This window comes from Lutra lutra, chromosome 11, assembly GCF_902655055.1.
Source record: "Lutra lutra chromosome 11, mLutLut1.2, whole genome shotgun sequence".
In the NCBI taxonomy this organism is placed as follows: Eukaryota; Metazoa; Chordata; class Mammalia; order Carnivora; family Mustelidae; genus Lutra; species Lutra lutra.
Genome location: NC_062288.1, coordinates 97995002 through 98010735, shown reverse-complemented (window position 1 = coordinate 98010735; position 15734 = coordinate 97995002).

Below are 15734 nucleotides of genomic sequence, written 5' to 3'. Positions count from 1 at the left end.
CTACCATCTCAAGGAACTAGAATGGGGGAGGGTCTGTCTGTAAGTAGGGTACCCAAATGTCACAATTGTGTAGGGTGCATGTCAACATAAAGGCTGAGGTATAGAGAAGGGGGTCATCCATGAGGGCTGGTGTTGGCCAGCACCTCTTCAGTACCATCCAGGAGTGAGAGAGCTGTCCTCCTGGTGGGTCTGTATCCTCAGTCCAGGTGGCCTGAGTGAGCAGCAGTCAGTAACCCCAGCGCCCAGATCTCCAGTGAATCCCCTCTGCTCGGAGTCCCTGCTCCCCAATTAACCGTGAGGTATTAATTTGCCTTCTCGTGCAGATATTTTGACAAAGAGGGAATGTGCTACTAAGCAAAGTTCTTGCCAATATTTTTTTTTAAAGATTTTTAAAATTTATTTGACAGATCACAAGCAGGCAGAGAGGCAGGCAGGCAGAGAGAGAGAGGAGGAAACAGGCTCCCTGCTGAGCAGAGAGCCTGATGTGGGGCTTGATCCCAGGACCCTGAGATCATGACCTGAGCCGAAGGCAGCAGCTTAACCCACTGAGCCACCCAGGCGCCCCCTTGCCAATATTTTTATAATAAATAATTCCATTCAGGTTTATGCATGGTTCTTCTTCTTTTTCCCGTTTAGTCTGGATAGTATGATACAGATGGAAATGTACATACCTAACCAAATTTCCAAAGCTGGATTTATAGGTGAGGACCAGGCCCAGGACAGAGATCACCTCATTAAAATACAACCCCAAAAAAGTTTGTCTGAGCGGCTAATTGGGACCTGAAGAACATCGCCATTAGATCCCTCTCTAGAATCAACAAATGACTTTTTTAGAATAACCATTATCAATAAATGATATCATCAAGTCACAAATGGACTAACTAAAGGGTACATGAAGTCATTCATGGATACAATGAACTCCTAACACATGACCAGGGCTTTTTTTTTTTTTTTTTTTTTTTTAGAATTATATAAAAAATCGCTGTGCCAGGACAGCCCTTTGAACTGATTTAGAAAACATACAAAGCATATGAAAATACTTAGTTGTGAAAATGCATCTGAGCCCACATCTTTTAAAAAGCACAATCTCTCTATTCAGTTCTTCCTTAATTCATTTTGCCACTTCCGAATGGTTAGTTACATAAAGAAAAAAAATTACTTGCAAAGTCTGAATCTCTTTGAAACTTAAAGAGACAGACAAGAGACAGGAGGGCTTGATGAATACATTAAAGTTAAGCAAGTTGCCATGGGGCGCCTGGGTAGCTCCATTCCATTAGGCACCTGCATCCGACTCTTGATTTTGGCTTCAGGTCATGAGCTTAGGGTCATGAGATAGAGTCTTGGCTCTGGCTCCCTGCTCAGCAGGGAGACTGCTGGAAATTCTTTCTCTGCCCCTCCCCCTGCTCATGCTCATATGCTCTCTCTTGAAAATAAATAAATCTTAAAAAAAAAAAAAGGAACAGTAGCCATATGGGCTGAAAGTCTGGTTTCTTTCACAGAAGTGGGTCATACTACAAACTTTGAACAGGAATAAATGTATTCATTTTTGTAATTCTGGTGCAAAATATTTATTGAGTGAACAAATGAATGAATGAACATACAAAATAAGTGGATGCCTAAATATTGAATTTTTGGACTATCTTTGCACTGGGTCTGGAATTTCTGCCTTGTTTAAATCTTGCTTGTCCAATAATGGACATTTTTCCCAAGGGAAAAAAATAACACTAAACTAGAATCTCCAAAATATTTAAGCATCAGGCAGTTGAAAGACACTTCTGTTTTCTTTTTTCCCCACATTTTATTTTATGCTGCAGGATACCAAAAGCCTCTTACCTGAATCAATGGATTAACTTCGCTAAAAGTCTGGCAGAAGCAAGAAGAAGAACTAAAAAAGAAATTAAATACATCTCAGTTCTAAATGCAACATTCAGACATTGTTTTATGCTATAAATGGTGTATCGTATATGTATACACCAATTAGCAATTTAAAAATTGGCAAACCGTTTGATGACTAATAAACTATCCAGTGTCTTCGTGGTTTCAAAGTAAATATCTAAGATTGAAATCATATCTTTTCACAGGAACAAACCTGCCAGTACTCGATGGGGCCTAGGTTTCAAAAGTAAAATTTAAGATCTGAAGAGCTGACAAACTCTTTTCTAATGCTGTAGGCATGAGTCACACAGCATTCCTGAAATAAAAACTATTTTTTATTTTTATTTATTTATTTATTTTTTAAAAGATTTTATTTATTTATTTGACAGAGAGAAATCACAAGCAGGCAGAGAGGCAGGCAGAGAGAGAGGAGGAAGCAGGCTCCCCGCTGAGCAGAAAGCCCGATGCGGGGCTTGAACCCAGGACCTGGGATCATGACCTGACCGAAGGCAGCAGCTTAACCCACTGAGCCACCCAGGCGCCCCTAAAAACTATTTTTTAAATCCTTAGTTCAACCGAAGTATTGGATGGTTTACTTATAAGTAATAGAAAAAATAATTGTTGCTACTCATGTACTCAATAGAACCCTTCTCTCTCTCTTAATTCAAAATATTTTACAATTTCTGAGATTTTCCTCCCTGACCCATGTGTTCTTTAGAAGGATGTTGTTTAATCTCCAAGTATTTGGGGATTTTCCAGCTCACTCTCTGCTTCTGATTTCCACTTCAACTCTATTGTAGTCCGAAAGCACACATTGTGTGACTTCTGTTCCTTTTAATTTGTTCAGGTGTGTTTTATATCCCAGAATGTGATCTACCAGGGTGAATGGATGTCCTGTGTGAGCTTGAGAAGAACGTGTATTTTCTCCTTATTGTCGGATAAAGTAGTCTGTAGATGTTCATTGTATCCATTTGATTGATGGTGGTGTTGAGTTCAGCTATATCCTTATTGATTTTCTGTCTGCTGGGTCTATTTCTGATGAAGGAATATTGAAGTCTCCAACTCTAATAGTAGGCACATCTATTTCTCCTTTCACTTCTACTGGTTTTGGCTCATGTATTTTGATGCTCTGTTGTTAGGTGCATACATATTAAGGATTATGTCTTCTTGGAGAATTCATCCTTATCTTTATTCCTGGTAACTTCCTTGCTCTGAATCTTCTCTTTTTTTAATAAAGAGAGATTTGACAGAGAGATTGAGAGAGAGCACAAGTAGACAGAGAGGCAGGCAGAGAGAGAAGGAGAGGTAGGGTCTCTGCTGAGCAGGGAGCCCGCTGTGAGGCTCGATCCTGGGACCCTGGGATCATGACCTGAGCAGAAGGCAGCTGCTTAACTGACTGAGCCACTCAGGCACCCCTCCTCTTTCTTGATGGTTATGTCTATCTGTCTCTGTTCCTCTGCCTCACTATATCATTGCCTCTATTCTGACCTCCTTCTCTCCTGGTCCCCTTTATGACATTCTCTTTCTGTTTCCAATTTTCCTTATCTCTCGTCTACATTTCCCATTCTCAAAATCTTTCTTATTTCCTCCTCCACGGTATTTCTAGAGACGTATCAATAGTTCCATATTTGAGTGGTTTCTAGAAGATTTTGATTACATAGAAAGTCTACATTCAGGTTAATTGGCTTTATCCAGGTTAATTGTTTTACAAGACATAGGTATTTTTTAAATATATATATATGTATATACATATACATATATATTTATAACCTTGGGAAATACTATCTTATTCACAGTAGCAATAGTATCTGCAATACATTTATCTGGGATATGGAAATATTGTCTCTTGATACCATAATGGCCAATAAGGCCTTTCTACTTGTACTTCAGAATTAATGTAACAAGAACTTGCATTTAAAATATACCCTTAGATTGAAGAAATCTTTTTAATCTGGTCAATAATAAAAAGATCATATATTGGACCAAGCATTATGCCCAGAACACTGTAGGTATGCATGAATATTTATTGACTAACTGGATACCAATTTGATTAAATGCAAGAAAATAAAATGTTAATGAGCTCTCCACATTCTGCCATAAGCCAGATTCTCAAGCAAAAAAGAAAAAAAAAAGATCCAAAAAACCCACACAAAAATCCCCAAATATTGAAAGGCACCATAGAATAGCAGTGAAAGAGCATGGGGTCACACACACATTTGCTACTTTTATAACCCTGAATATATTTCTTAACCCCATTTTATCACTTTTTTGAAAGATGTGATAGTATTTTATAAGGTTATTGTGAAGATTGAGATAATACATATTAATGAAGATAATATGTTAATTCAATTAATTAATTGAGATAATATGTTGAACATATTCTTGATGCACAGTGAATGCTCAATAACTTGGATCAATTACCATCAATCTTTACAGTTTCTTGACTAGCCTGTGACTGTAGGGATCTGAGAAGCATCGCTTCTTCCTGGTGCCAGCAGTCCCTGGGATCACTCCCCTTATTGGACATTACCCTTTTTTTTTTTTAAGATTTTGTTTATTTATTTATTTGTTAGAGAGAGAGAGAGAGAGAGAGCACAAGGGCACAAGCAGGCACAGCGGCAGGCAGAGGCAGAGGGAGAAGCAGGCTGCCTGCCGAGCAAGGAGCCCGATGCGGGACTCCATCCCAGGACCCTGGGATCATGACCTGAGCCAAAGGCAGTGGCTTAAAAGATTGAGCCACCCAGGCATCCCTAGACATTACCCTTTTCATGTTAGGTTTGCGAAGTCTGCATAACAATGTAAGCCTACAATGTGAGTTTGTGGCTAATATGTTATGGAAGGACTAGTAAAGCAGATTTTGACTCTTGACCTTTTGATGTCCTTCTTGGGAAAGAGCACAATCAGTTGAAGAGATATCAGGGATTAAAAAGGACACAAAACTGTGATAAACTATTTAAAACGGAATAGATTATCATCTACAAAACAACTCCTTTCCTTTCCTGCACTCATCTAACCAGTCACCACACACACACACACACATATTCACTCACATATATTCCAGGTTAGGGAAAGTCTAACATTTAAGTTGAATACTTTCTGTGTGCCTGACACTGTTCTCCAAGTTACAGGCGAAGGTAGAGCTGTGTATGGGCAGCATAGATTATGCATTGTGGTTTTATTGACATAAACCCCAGGACTAAACTAATTTCAGTATTTCTCAAATGTAAAACCACTTGTAACATATCTCAGTGTAAAGTTCTTGGGCTTAGGAAAATTATTTTCCATTCTTAACCTAAATCCATTACACAAAAATTTCTTATTCTTTACCTAGCATCACCGTCCATAGGTTATTGCTTTCATGCAGCTACTTTCCATTGTATAAAATGATACGAACCAAATTCTACACATATTTACATCATTTGTGAGCAATTTGTTCAACTAATTTAGCACTGATTTTTTTCCTCAAACTAGCCTTGTAGCAGAATAATAATCAGCCCATATTTAGACAGTACTGAATTTCCTTACCTGTTTTTAAAAAGAATAGTAGGTAACAGAGTGATAGACCACAAAAGGGTAGCTCCTACCCCATCTAACAAACATTAATGATAAATACAGTGTAACCGAGTTCGCTCCCACATTTGGACTCAAGGACCTCAGAAAGGAAAAGCACCTAAAGGTTGGGCAGGATCCTGCTTTCTGGGAGCTTCTGTGGGAACTGCAGAACCCTCACTCTCTGCTTGATCAAAAATGTGGCAGAATCCTCAGAAAAGGAGCTTTTATTCTCTGATGGCCTCAGCCTAGTAGGTAGCTCCTGAGGGCTCACTGGAGGGGTGAGCTGTGAGATACGTGCAAGCCCACCTCCACTGGGAAGGAAGGACAAAGCCGTTCTCTATCTCTGCTCTCATCCCCAGCAGGACCCATGATTAGACAACACAGCCAGCCACAGAGCACACCTCTGAGACAACATCAGTCATTACAGTCCCCGAGTACTTGGCATTATTGGAGTTCATGAACCCCAGCCCTGTCCCAATTCCCAAACGGGCAGATGGTTCATGTGAACCTGTAAGGAAGCAGAGCCAGTGTGACGGTGAAGCAGCTGCAAGCCTTCCCCTCGGTCCTTCCCCTTCTCCCCAGTGCCATCTGGGCCCCTTGTGGAGCAGTAGAAGCCAGAAGAAAGGACCCTGAAAAATCAGCTGATTGTAAGCAACAGGTCAAGGTGCGGAGGTGCTGGAGAGAACAGGTTACGGTGGCAGGGAGCAGAGTGGGGAGTCCAAGGAGAGCCAAGGTGTCCCAGTGGGGCTTATTAGAACATGCCTGAGGAAGAGTTTTGTAGGGCACGAACCGCCCAGGTAGGTCAACCTCGGAAGTATTCTCTAATCTCTGTTCTGAAGCTAGGAGATTCCGGGTCTCTTCCAGGGACCTTCCAGAGAAGGGGAGGAGAGAACCATCTCCAAGGCAGCTTCCCCTACAAGCCACTATCTCTCCGGGGAGTGGGGAGATCCTTGCTGTGGAGGGTGTTCTCACGTTCTCTTTCTCTTTTATAGCAGGCATAGGAGGGCTAGGAATTTCATATCAAGCAACTGTATAATGTACGAGTGAACGAGTTTGCTATAGTGTGATCCTCAGCCTGCTGGGGTTATGGCAGAAACGTGAGGAAAGTCCTGCACAGGTTATCATGTTTTGAGAACATGCTAACCTGTGCTCCAATTGTACATGTCCATTGTGAGAGGAACCACATATCCATCCAGGGACACGGCAATTTTGCTCCTGATTATATAAAAAAGCTGGTGTGTAGTAGGCAATCCTTGAACACTAGAATCCTTTCTTCTTTCTCTTTGCACACTCAGGTGAACACAGAAAATGTGAGCCATTTTGTTTGTTTTTTTACTCATGTGAACACAAAACTCCTGTGGAAAAAATAGGACATGTTTTCCTATATTCAGCACTATGAAAACATCAGTTAAAAAAGTCATTTTAGGGGGACCTGGGTGGCTCAATCCATTAAGCGTCTGCCTTTTGCTCAGGTCAGGATCCCAGGACTCCTGGGATTGAGCCCCACATTGGGCATCTTGCTCAGCAGGGAGCCTGCTTCTTCCTTTCCCTCTACCCTTCCCTGATGCTCACAAGTGCTCTCTCTCAAATAAAGTCTTTCTTTTAAAAAAAGTTATTTTAGAACCATGAGAGACTGTGCACCCTGAGAAACAAACTGAGGGTTTTGGAGGGTAGGGTTTTGGGGGGTTGGGCGAGCCTGGTGGTGGGTATTATGGAGGGCACATATTGCATGGAGCACTGGGTGTGGTGCATAAACAATGAATCTTGGAACACTGAAAAAATTTAATTAAATTTAAAAAAGTTTGAACCTATGAGATAAAAAAATTTAAAAAGTCATTTTAGGGTACAAAAATAGAAAATTTTAACTAAAACAATCATAAGAAGTTAAATATAAAATTTTATGATACCAAACAAACTAAAATGTAGGAAATGCATCACCTCAAAATAAGATGTTTTCCGTTATGTATCAAATTGTCACAACTTTTAACCTGTGCACAGCTTCTAAAAGTGGCTGAGTGAGACAGGACCATATTCAAAATATAAATTTATACAAAGGAAAATAGCACAGAGAACGGACAGATCCTATTTGATATAGATAGTCTCTCAAGTGTTTACCTTACGTGCCAGCGTGCAGAAATCCGGAAACTGATTTTTCATAAGCAAGCACTGACGTGAAGAGAATGGTTTCAGACTATATTTCTGTTATCAACACATTAGGAATATTGGTTATAAATACACATTTTGATAAAAATGAAAAATTAAAAGTTAGCCAGTAATTCAGTATAATATTGGGGTTATCACATAAACAAACATTTAGGAAAATCCTTCAAGAACCTAAATGTCAACATCTCAAAACTCAAAATTGTCAATATTCTGTAAAATTAATCTGAAATGACTTTTGTCTCGATACTGCTTGCTATTTAAAGAGAGTAACAATGGGGGGCGCCTGGGTGGCTCAGTTGGTTGAGCGACTGCCTTCAGGTCATGATCCTGGAGTCCTGGGATCGAGTCCCACATTGGGCTCCCAGCTCCATGGGGAGTCTGCTTCTCCCTCTGACCTCACCTCTCATGCTCTCTCACTCTGTCTCTCTCTCTCTCAAATAAATAAAAAATCTTAAAAAAACAATAAAAAAAAAAGAGAGTAACAATGACATAAATACACAAAGGAACTAACATACAGAAAAACACAGTGAGGATTAACTGAGATGAAAACATCTACTAGCATCAGGCATTTGAGTTCACTGTACCTTTACCTTTGTACCTTTTATGCATAAAGTCAAGTCCTGCTCAAATTTGATGAAAGAGTTCATTTGACTGTAACACAGAAAGAAATCAGCATAAAATGGGTGGATTTAACTGTCTGTCATAGTCAATGACCATAATAGATACTTTGCACAAAAAGCAGAAAATAAGGTTGTGAGAAATGCACGAGACATGAGCGAATGCATTTTCAGGATGGCCTGACAAAGATATATTGGTAGAGAATGCAAATGGTAATGTTCTCAATTGTATTTGTTTTTCTTTTTAATTCTTAAATTTTTTTAAGATTTATTTTTCTATTTGAGAGAGAGAGAGAGAGGGAGAGAATGAGCAGGGAGGAGGGCAGAAAGAGAGGAAGAGTGAGTATTCAGCAGACTTTGCTGAGCACGGAGCCAGAGGCAGGGCTCAATCCCTGAGATCATGACCTGAGCCGAAACCAAGAGTTGGATACTGAACCCACTGAGCCACCTATGAGCCCCTCAGTTGCATTTCTTAACAAATTATGAGTTAAAAGGTCAGAATTTTGTTTGGAATCCTTAACAACACGAGAAGGAGGAGGCAGAATTTACAAGGGCAATTTTTAGAGATTGTTTATGTCATTTGCTGGTGTTATTTTAAGGAACACATAGCTCCTTAAAAGGTGTGGTCTTGTCTTCCTGATACACAGTTGTCTTGGGGTTGTGCCTGTCCCCACATGGCTGCACTTCCCGGCTCTCTCACATGGGTGGGGGTGAGAGGTGGAGTCACATTCTTGCAAAAGGAGCACACGCAGAAAAGATGTGTTCCACGTGGAGGGCTGCAGTGGGTATGAAGCGGGCTATGCGTCCTGCACAACTGCTTTCCCCATCCCTGGCTGGAAGTGAAGGTCTCCAAGGCCAGGGGGATGGTGGGGTGATGAGACAGAAGGTCTCTGTGTCACTGCATGGCAGACTCTGCCGTTTACCTGCATAGGAATTAACATGAGTGAGAAGTACACTTTCGATCTGTAAAATCACTTTCATGTGGGGCCTTATTTATTTACCCATAAATACATTGTGGGGATAAAAAAAATGAGGAAAAGCCTCGTAACTCCAAAACTAAAGTATTAGTAGCTTCCAAGATCAATTCACATGGTGAAAAGCATCTCCTTACGGCATAATAAATTGGGTTTTTATTTATGTCAGACAGTTTTGTCTTAGAGTCTGATGAATCACAGTTTACTTTGTGTGTTATTTTGGTTGTTCATTCAAATTATTTCAGTTAATAACATAGGTTACCTTACCCAAACGTTACAGCATGATATTGAACAATGAAGTAAATAGATTAAAAAAAAGGATATTTTCAGAGATGCCTTGGTACAATTTAACATTCCAACAAGATTCTAAACTCCTTTTAATTGCTTCATTTTTGATTTCACTAAGATATGTGAAAAGATGTGTACTGATAAATATTTGAGAACTTAAGGGACCAGAGGTGTCTTGAGATAAGTTTAAAAAAAAAAAAATTCTATCAATACATGTGCACTGTAAAATTGACAAAAAAAAACACAGAAGTATGTATTTCTCAAGCTTATTTCTATTTCTAAAAGAAATTTCTATTGACTACTTAATGTGCATCATCCTTACATTTCACATTTATAAACACACATGTGAGACAGCCGGCTCAGGTGATTAAGCGCCTGCCCTTGGCTCAGGTCATGATCCAGCGTCCTGGAATCAAGTCCCACATCGGGCTCCTTGCTCTGCGGAGAGCCTGCGTCTCTCTCTGCCTCTGCCTGCCACTCTGCCTGCCTGTGCTCTTTCTCTCTCACAAATAAATAAATAAAATCTTAAAAAACAAAACAAAACAAAAAACAAACACACACACATGTACCCATTGTACCCATGTGTACGCATACAGGTGTATGAGTTCAGGGAGAGCTAGAAGTTTCTCCTACAAAATGAAAAAGAATATTTTTAAATTTTTTATTATTTTTTAAAATTTATTTCACAGACAGAGATCACAAGTAGGCAGAGAGGCAGGCAGAGAGAGAGGAAGGAAAGCAGGCTCCCTGCTGAGCAGAGAGCCGGAAGCGGGCTAGATTCCAGGACCCTGGGATCATGACCTGAGCCGAAAGCAGAGGCTTTAACCCACTGAGCCACCCAGGCGCCCAAGAATATTTTTTAATTTAATTGTTTTTACTTGTATTTTTTTTTACACTACATCATTAGTTTTTGATGTAGTGTTCAATGATTCATTAGTTGCGTATAACACCCAGGGCTCATCACAGCACATGCCCTCCTTAAAAAATGACTTGATTTCTTCATTCAACTATATTTGATAAACAAATTCTATTGTAGTCCATTATAGATAATACTTGTTGTTTTTAATATATTACGTATACACTTGTCCAAACTTAATAAATTGTAGATTATGTGGAATTTTTTAGAATAAATTTCAATTCAAAATCCTTGAACATGTTTCTTTGTGCAATTACATTAAGTATTTCACAAAATAAACATGTCAATAATAAATAATAAATATTCTACATGTTTTTGTTCACTTTTTACATGGATTTGTATATTACCCCCTTATATATATTAAAATATATTAGGTATACTATTATTCCCTTTCTTAGGATGAATTCTCAGGCCAGTGAAAAACTCAGTCTTACTTTTCTTGAGCTGTAGTTCATTGTAGCTAGACAGGGCTCCATAGTTCAGGCTGTATGCGGGGGACAGTCTCACGTAGTAGTTACAGACATGGTTTTTGGCCTTTGGAACACTTAGGTGAGAGTCTTGCTCTGCCACACTAGCTCTGTGACCCCTGAGGTGTTAACATCTGTGCCTGGATTTTTTTCATTATGAATGAAATCTAATGGTAAAGCTTATCTCTGGGAATTCTTACAAAGATTAGATTGATATTAATCAATGTGTCTTCATAGAACAGTACTTGATGTGAAATAGGCAATCAATAAATGCAAATTCTTAATATTATTATGCCAGTTATTCAACACCAGACAGAGACCTGGGACCCTTTACAAATGAACAGTATTCTTAATCCTTTCCAACCAGAATAACGAACCTTTTTTTTTTTAAAGGATGACAGTTTATATGGAATGTCTTATTCTCTATATCTTATACCATCCATAGTTCCAAGATCATTAATATATACAAATTCTTCATTTATTTGGTGTTTACTTTTAAATTCCTACTATGTGCAAGGTTCAGGAATTAATTGTATTCAGTTATTCTCAAAATAATCCATTTAACTGTGTCTTCTAGTAAAAGAAAAAAAAATCAAAATGTCAGGTTAGAAAAGAGGCACAGAATTAGAGGTACTTATAGTTCACCTAGTCGGACTTTTTGTTTTACTGGTGGGAAAACCAATGCACAGAGGGATTAAGTGATTTTTCTAGGGTCACACAGTGACCTGGTAGAATTGGCAGAATCGAGATAGGAACCCAGATGTCCTGTGTCTGAGCTAGGCTTCTGAGGGTGAAACCAGACTGTGCTGACAAATGCACCTCTTCTCTTGGCCCAATGGTGTTACACAAATTAAAAGCAAACAAAAAGCAAGCAGAACAAAACAAAAAACCAAATGAAATTGAAGCAGTGGTCTTGGCAAAGTTCATTAAGAAGGAAGGGAAGCAGACCCTTCCTTGTGGTCTAGGAAAAGACTTCAGAACTCTGACATCCCGTGCAACCCCATTCTAACTCTCCTTCCTTTTTCCTCCATAAAAACCATAGAGTTAACAATGCTTCTCTTTCACATTAACATTCAAAGTGTGGTCTATGGCAGCATCAGCAAGATAGAGGAGATTGTTGGAAATGCAAATCTGGGGGTGGGTATTAAGGAGGGCAGGTATTGCATGGAGCACTGGGTGTGGTGCATAAACAATGAATCGTGGAACACCGTAAAAATAAAAAAAATTAAAAAAAAGGAAATGCAAATCTCTGCCCATCCCAATCATAGCCTGCATTTCTGCAAGATCTTCCTTGATTTGTATGCACACCAACCCTTAACAAAGAATAAACAATCATCCTACAGGTCAGTGCTTCTCAGTGCCCACTCCACATGCCAAAGACACTGAGGAATCCAATTCTAAATGGCTTGTGAACTAGCTCTCACCTACAGCATCCCATCCTATCATTTTCAGTAGGTACAACCCCTAATTCTCCACCAACTTGCAAGACATGGGATTATTCACACCCTCTGCACGGCTGCTCAGCTGGTACAAGCACCTCCTGGCATATTATAACTAGAGGCTTTCACAACTTGGCATGCTCTTTTTTTTTTTTTTTTTAAAGATTTTATTTATTTGACAGAGAGAGATCACAAGTAGGCAGAGGGGCAATCAGAGAGAGAGAGGGTGGGGGGGAGGAAGCAAGCTCCCTGCCTAGCAGAGAGCCCGATGCGGGGCTCGATCCCAAGACTCTGAGATCATGACCTGAGCTGAAGGTAGAGGCTTAACCCACTGAGCCACCCAGGCGGTCCGGCATGCTCTTTTTTAAAAGGCTCATAACCTCTGTTCTACACGATAGAAATGAATGTACACACTCTTTTTTTTTTTTTATATATTAAGGAGGAAATACTTCTAATCTGTTTGTAATTCCCCTGCAATCACTGGCCAATGAGACATAATTAATCACTAATATTCATCCAACAAGGAGAGACTTTTGCAAGAACTGAGTGCATTCAGAACTTAAAGGGACTAATGGACAAGAAGATGTCTAACTTTGAAAGGGTAATGGCTGCTGTATTTAAGTTACATATTTTATGATGCTACCTTTTTTTTTTTTTGGATAGTAGTCTAGACTAAATGATCACATATAAGTCAGCATTTATTGACTATGACATGAGCCTCGTCTAGCCTTTGAAGACCTAAGCATCAGAAGGTCCTTTATAGGGTGCCTGGGTGGCTCAGGGGTTAAGCCTCTGCCTTCGGCTCAGGTCATGGTCCCAGGGTCCTGGGATGGAGCCCCACATTGGGCTCTCTGCTCAGTAGGGAGCCTGCTTCCCCCCCCCCCCCCCCCGTCTCTCTGCCTGCCTCTCTGCCTACTTGTGCTCTCTCTCTGTCAAATAAATAAATAAAATCTTACAAAAAGATCACTCACAGTTAATCTAGATTGGATTGACTGGATTTAAGTTTTGATTTCACTACTTGATATTTTTATGACATTGAATATTTACTTAATTTTCCAGAACTCGATTTCCCTTCTGTAAATGAAAATACAGTACTTCAAAGTTTTGATGTGAGGATTGCATCTAGAGAATTTAACATAGTATCTGGTACATAGCCATTACTAAATAAATTTTAGTTGTAGTTATTTTGTATCATACTCTGTTTTGCAAATAAGAGGAGTTTGGAAAATGTAGAAGTCCCAAGATAGTTTAACGTCGAAGACTGTAGTTAACTGATCAAGGTTCATGAATGTACCCGACCAGTGCTTGCTGAGTGCCTCCTAGGGGCTAGGCAGTAGGCTAGTATGGATGAAAAAGTGGCAAACAAATTCCAGTTCCTAGACTCGGGGAGCTCCCGTCTTACCTGAGAAATTTGAGACCTACCTGAGCAATGTTCTATAAATGCCTCTTGGAAGATCATAACAATTTTCAACACCAAAAATGAAATCTAAATTCCTTTGTCTTGGGAAAGGGTTCCTTTAGATAAAATACTATCAAGTATCCATTCTTAATTCTACTCCATCAATGCGAAACCAAATCATCTGTCTTCTCTTCCACTTTCCTGCTCCCTGTGCAGGTCATGGTCAGGGAGGGCCCTCCGTGATCTCTGACCCTTAGTCAAGTTCTTCCTTGTTACAACACCCACTATTTACATTTCAGTTTACAGTCAAGGTGCTTCCTCCAGCCAACGAAAGCTTCTGTCTGAAGCCTAACACCCATCACTTGGTCTTAGTCACTGGTTTTGTTTCACTGCCTTGATTTCTCTGACCCTTATATCTACAGATAGCTCCAAAGAGGCCACGTTACCCAGTGGTTATGACTATGAGGTCAAGAATCTGATTGCCTCAGTTCTATCCTGGACTGGACAGTCAGCATCTGTGATACTGGGCAAGTTACTCAACCTTCCTGCACTTCAGTTTCCCTAAAGTAAAGTGGGGATCTTGTTTTCTGCCTCAAAGGACTGTTCTGACGATTAAGTAAATACATATGTAAAGTACACTGACTGGCCGAGAGAGAGAAAGAGAGAGGGAATATGAGAGAGGGAGGTATTATGGTGTTTTTTATCTTGGTGTATTGGTTCTGGGTTTTAGCTTAACTAACTCACCAATCTCAGTAAGAACGGCCTTTATTCTCATCTTCTTTATGTTCTGTGTTCCTCTAAAGTCCAAAGATTTTTGTGACTCTGACCTTAGGAGTCATTGTCCTTGACAATCAGGTTCTCATAAATGATCTTATCTTCTAGGCCTTATAGAGCATAGATCAGCTCATTGTGGCACATGAGGCTGGAAATACACCCTCCTTCATGTAATGCATCCATCTTTGGGATAATTTGGCTTTGTTCTTTATTGATGACACTGATGTTGGTATAAACAATGCACATTGTTGTGGTTAAGTACTGAGGCTTAATTTCACCACAACAGACTGTTGTCTGAGTCAGACTGCCAAGGCAAAATCCTGACATTTGTTAGTTTCTGGTATGTATGTATATGACAGAGTCATAATAGGACCTTCTTCATGGCTTTGTTATGATGACTAAATGAGATGGTACATGGAAGGTGCTATCAATACGCAGTGTATAGCACTGGGAGAGCAATTAACCAAAATGTTACTCTTATAAAAATCCATTTTGTTTTGTATTCAGTAAACTCTGCTGCCCATGCATAATAATTAAGAATTGGGTTGAGTAATTAAGACTGGATGCAAGTGGGCATCCTAGTCTCAAGATGGGTTAGAAAGTCGATTTCAGGAGTGCTTGGGTGGGTCAGTATGTTAAGTGTCCCCCTATTGATTTCAGCCCAGGTCATAATCTGTCTTGGGATTCGGCCCCCCTGCTCCTCCTCCCACTTGCACTCTCTCTCTCTGTCCCCATCTCTCTCAAATAAATAAATAAAATATTTTAAAAAGGGTGGATTTTATAAGTAACAGCCTACAAAGCCACCTGAAATGTATAGGAGTCACTCCTCATCATTGGATCTGTACTGTAGAATGAATCAGTAAAAATCAATCCAGTACCAAAATGGAACAGCCAGCTACACTATAACCAGAAAACTACATATCGAGATAGTCTGCATTTCTACACAATTTATAGATCAACACTCAAAAGTTTCTGAAGAATCCACAAACAGCCCAAATTATATTCTTTGATACCTCTTATCAGCCTGTTCATGGAAAGAATGCCCAGTTTGGCTCCTTTGCTAGCTACTAATAATCAGTTTATCTCTGAAGCTGTGACACTGTTCTCATGTTGTCTACAGATATTTTTTCTTCTTCTCTCCTTTGTCCTATATATTTTACATTAATTTTGATCCTTCACTCAGTCTGCTCATTTACTCCCTGAATCAATAATTTCATCCCAAATTTCTCACCATCATGCAACACGCTAAATACATATCACCCTGAATTAT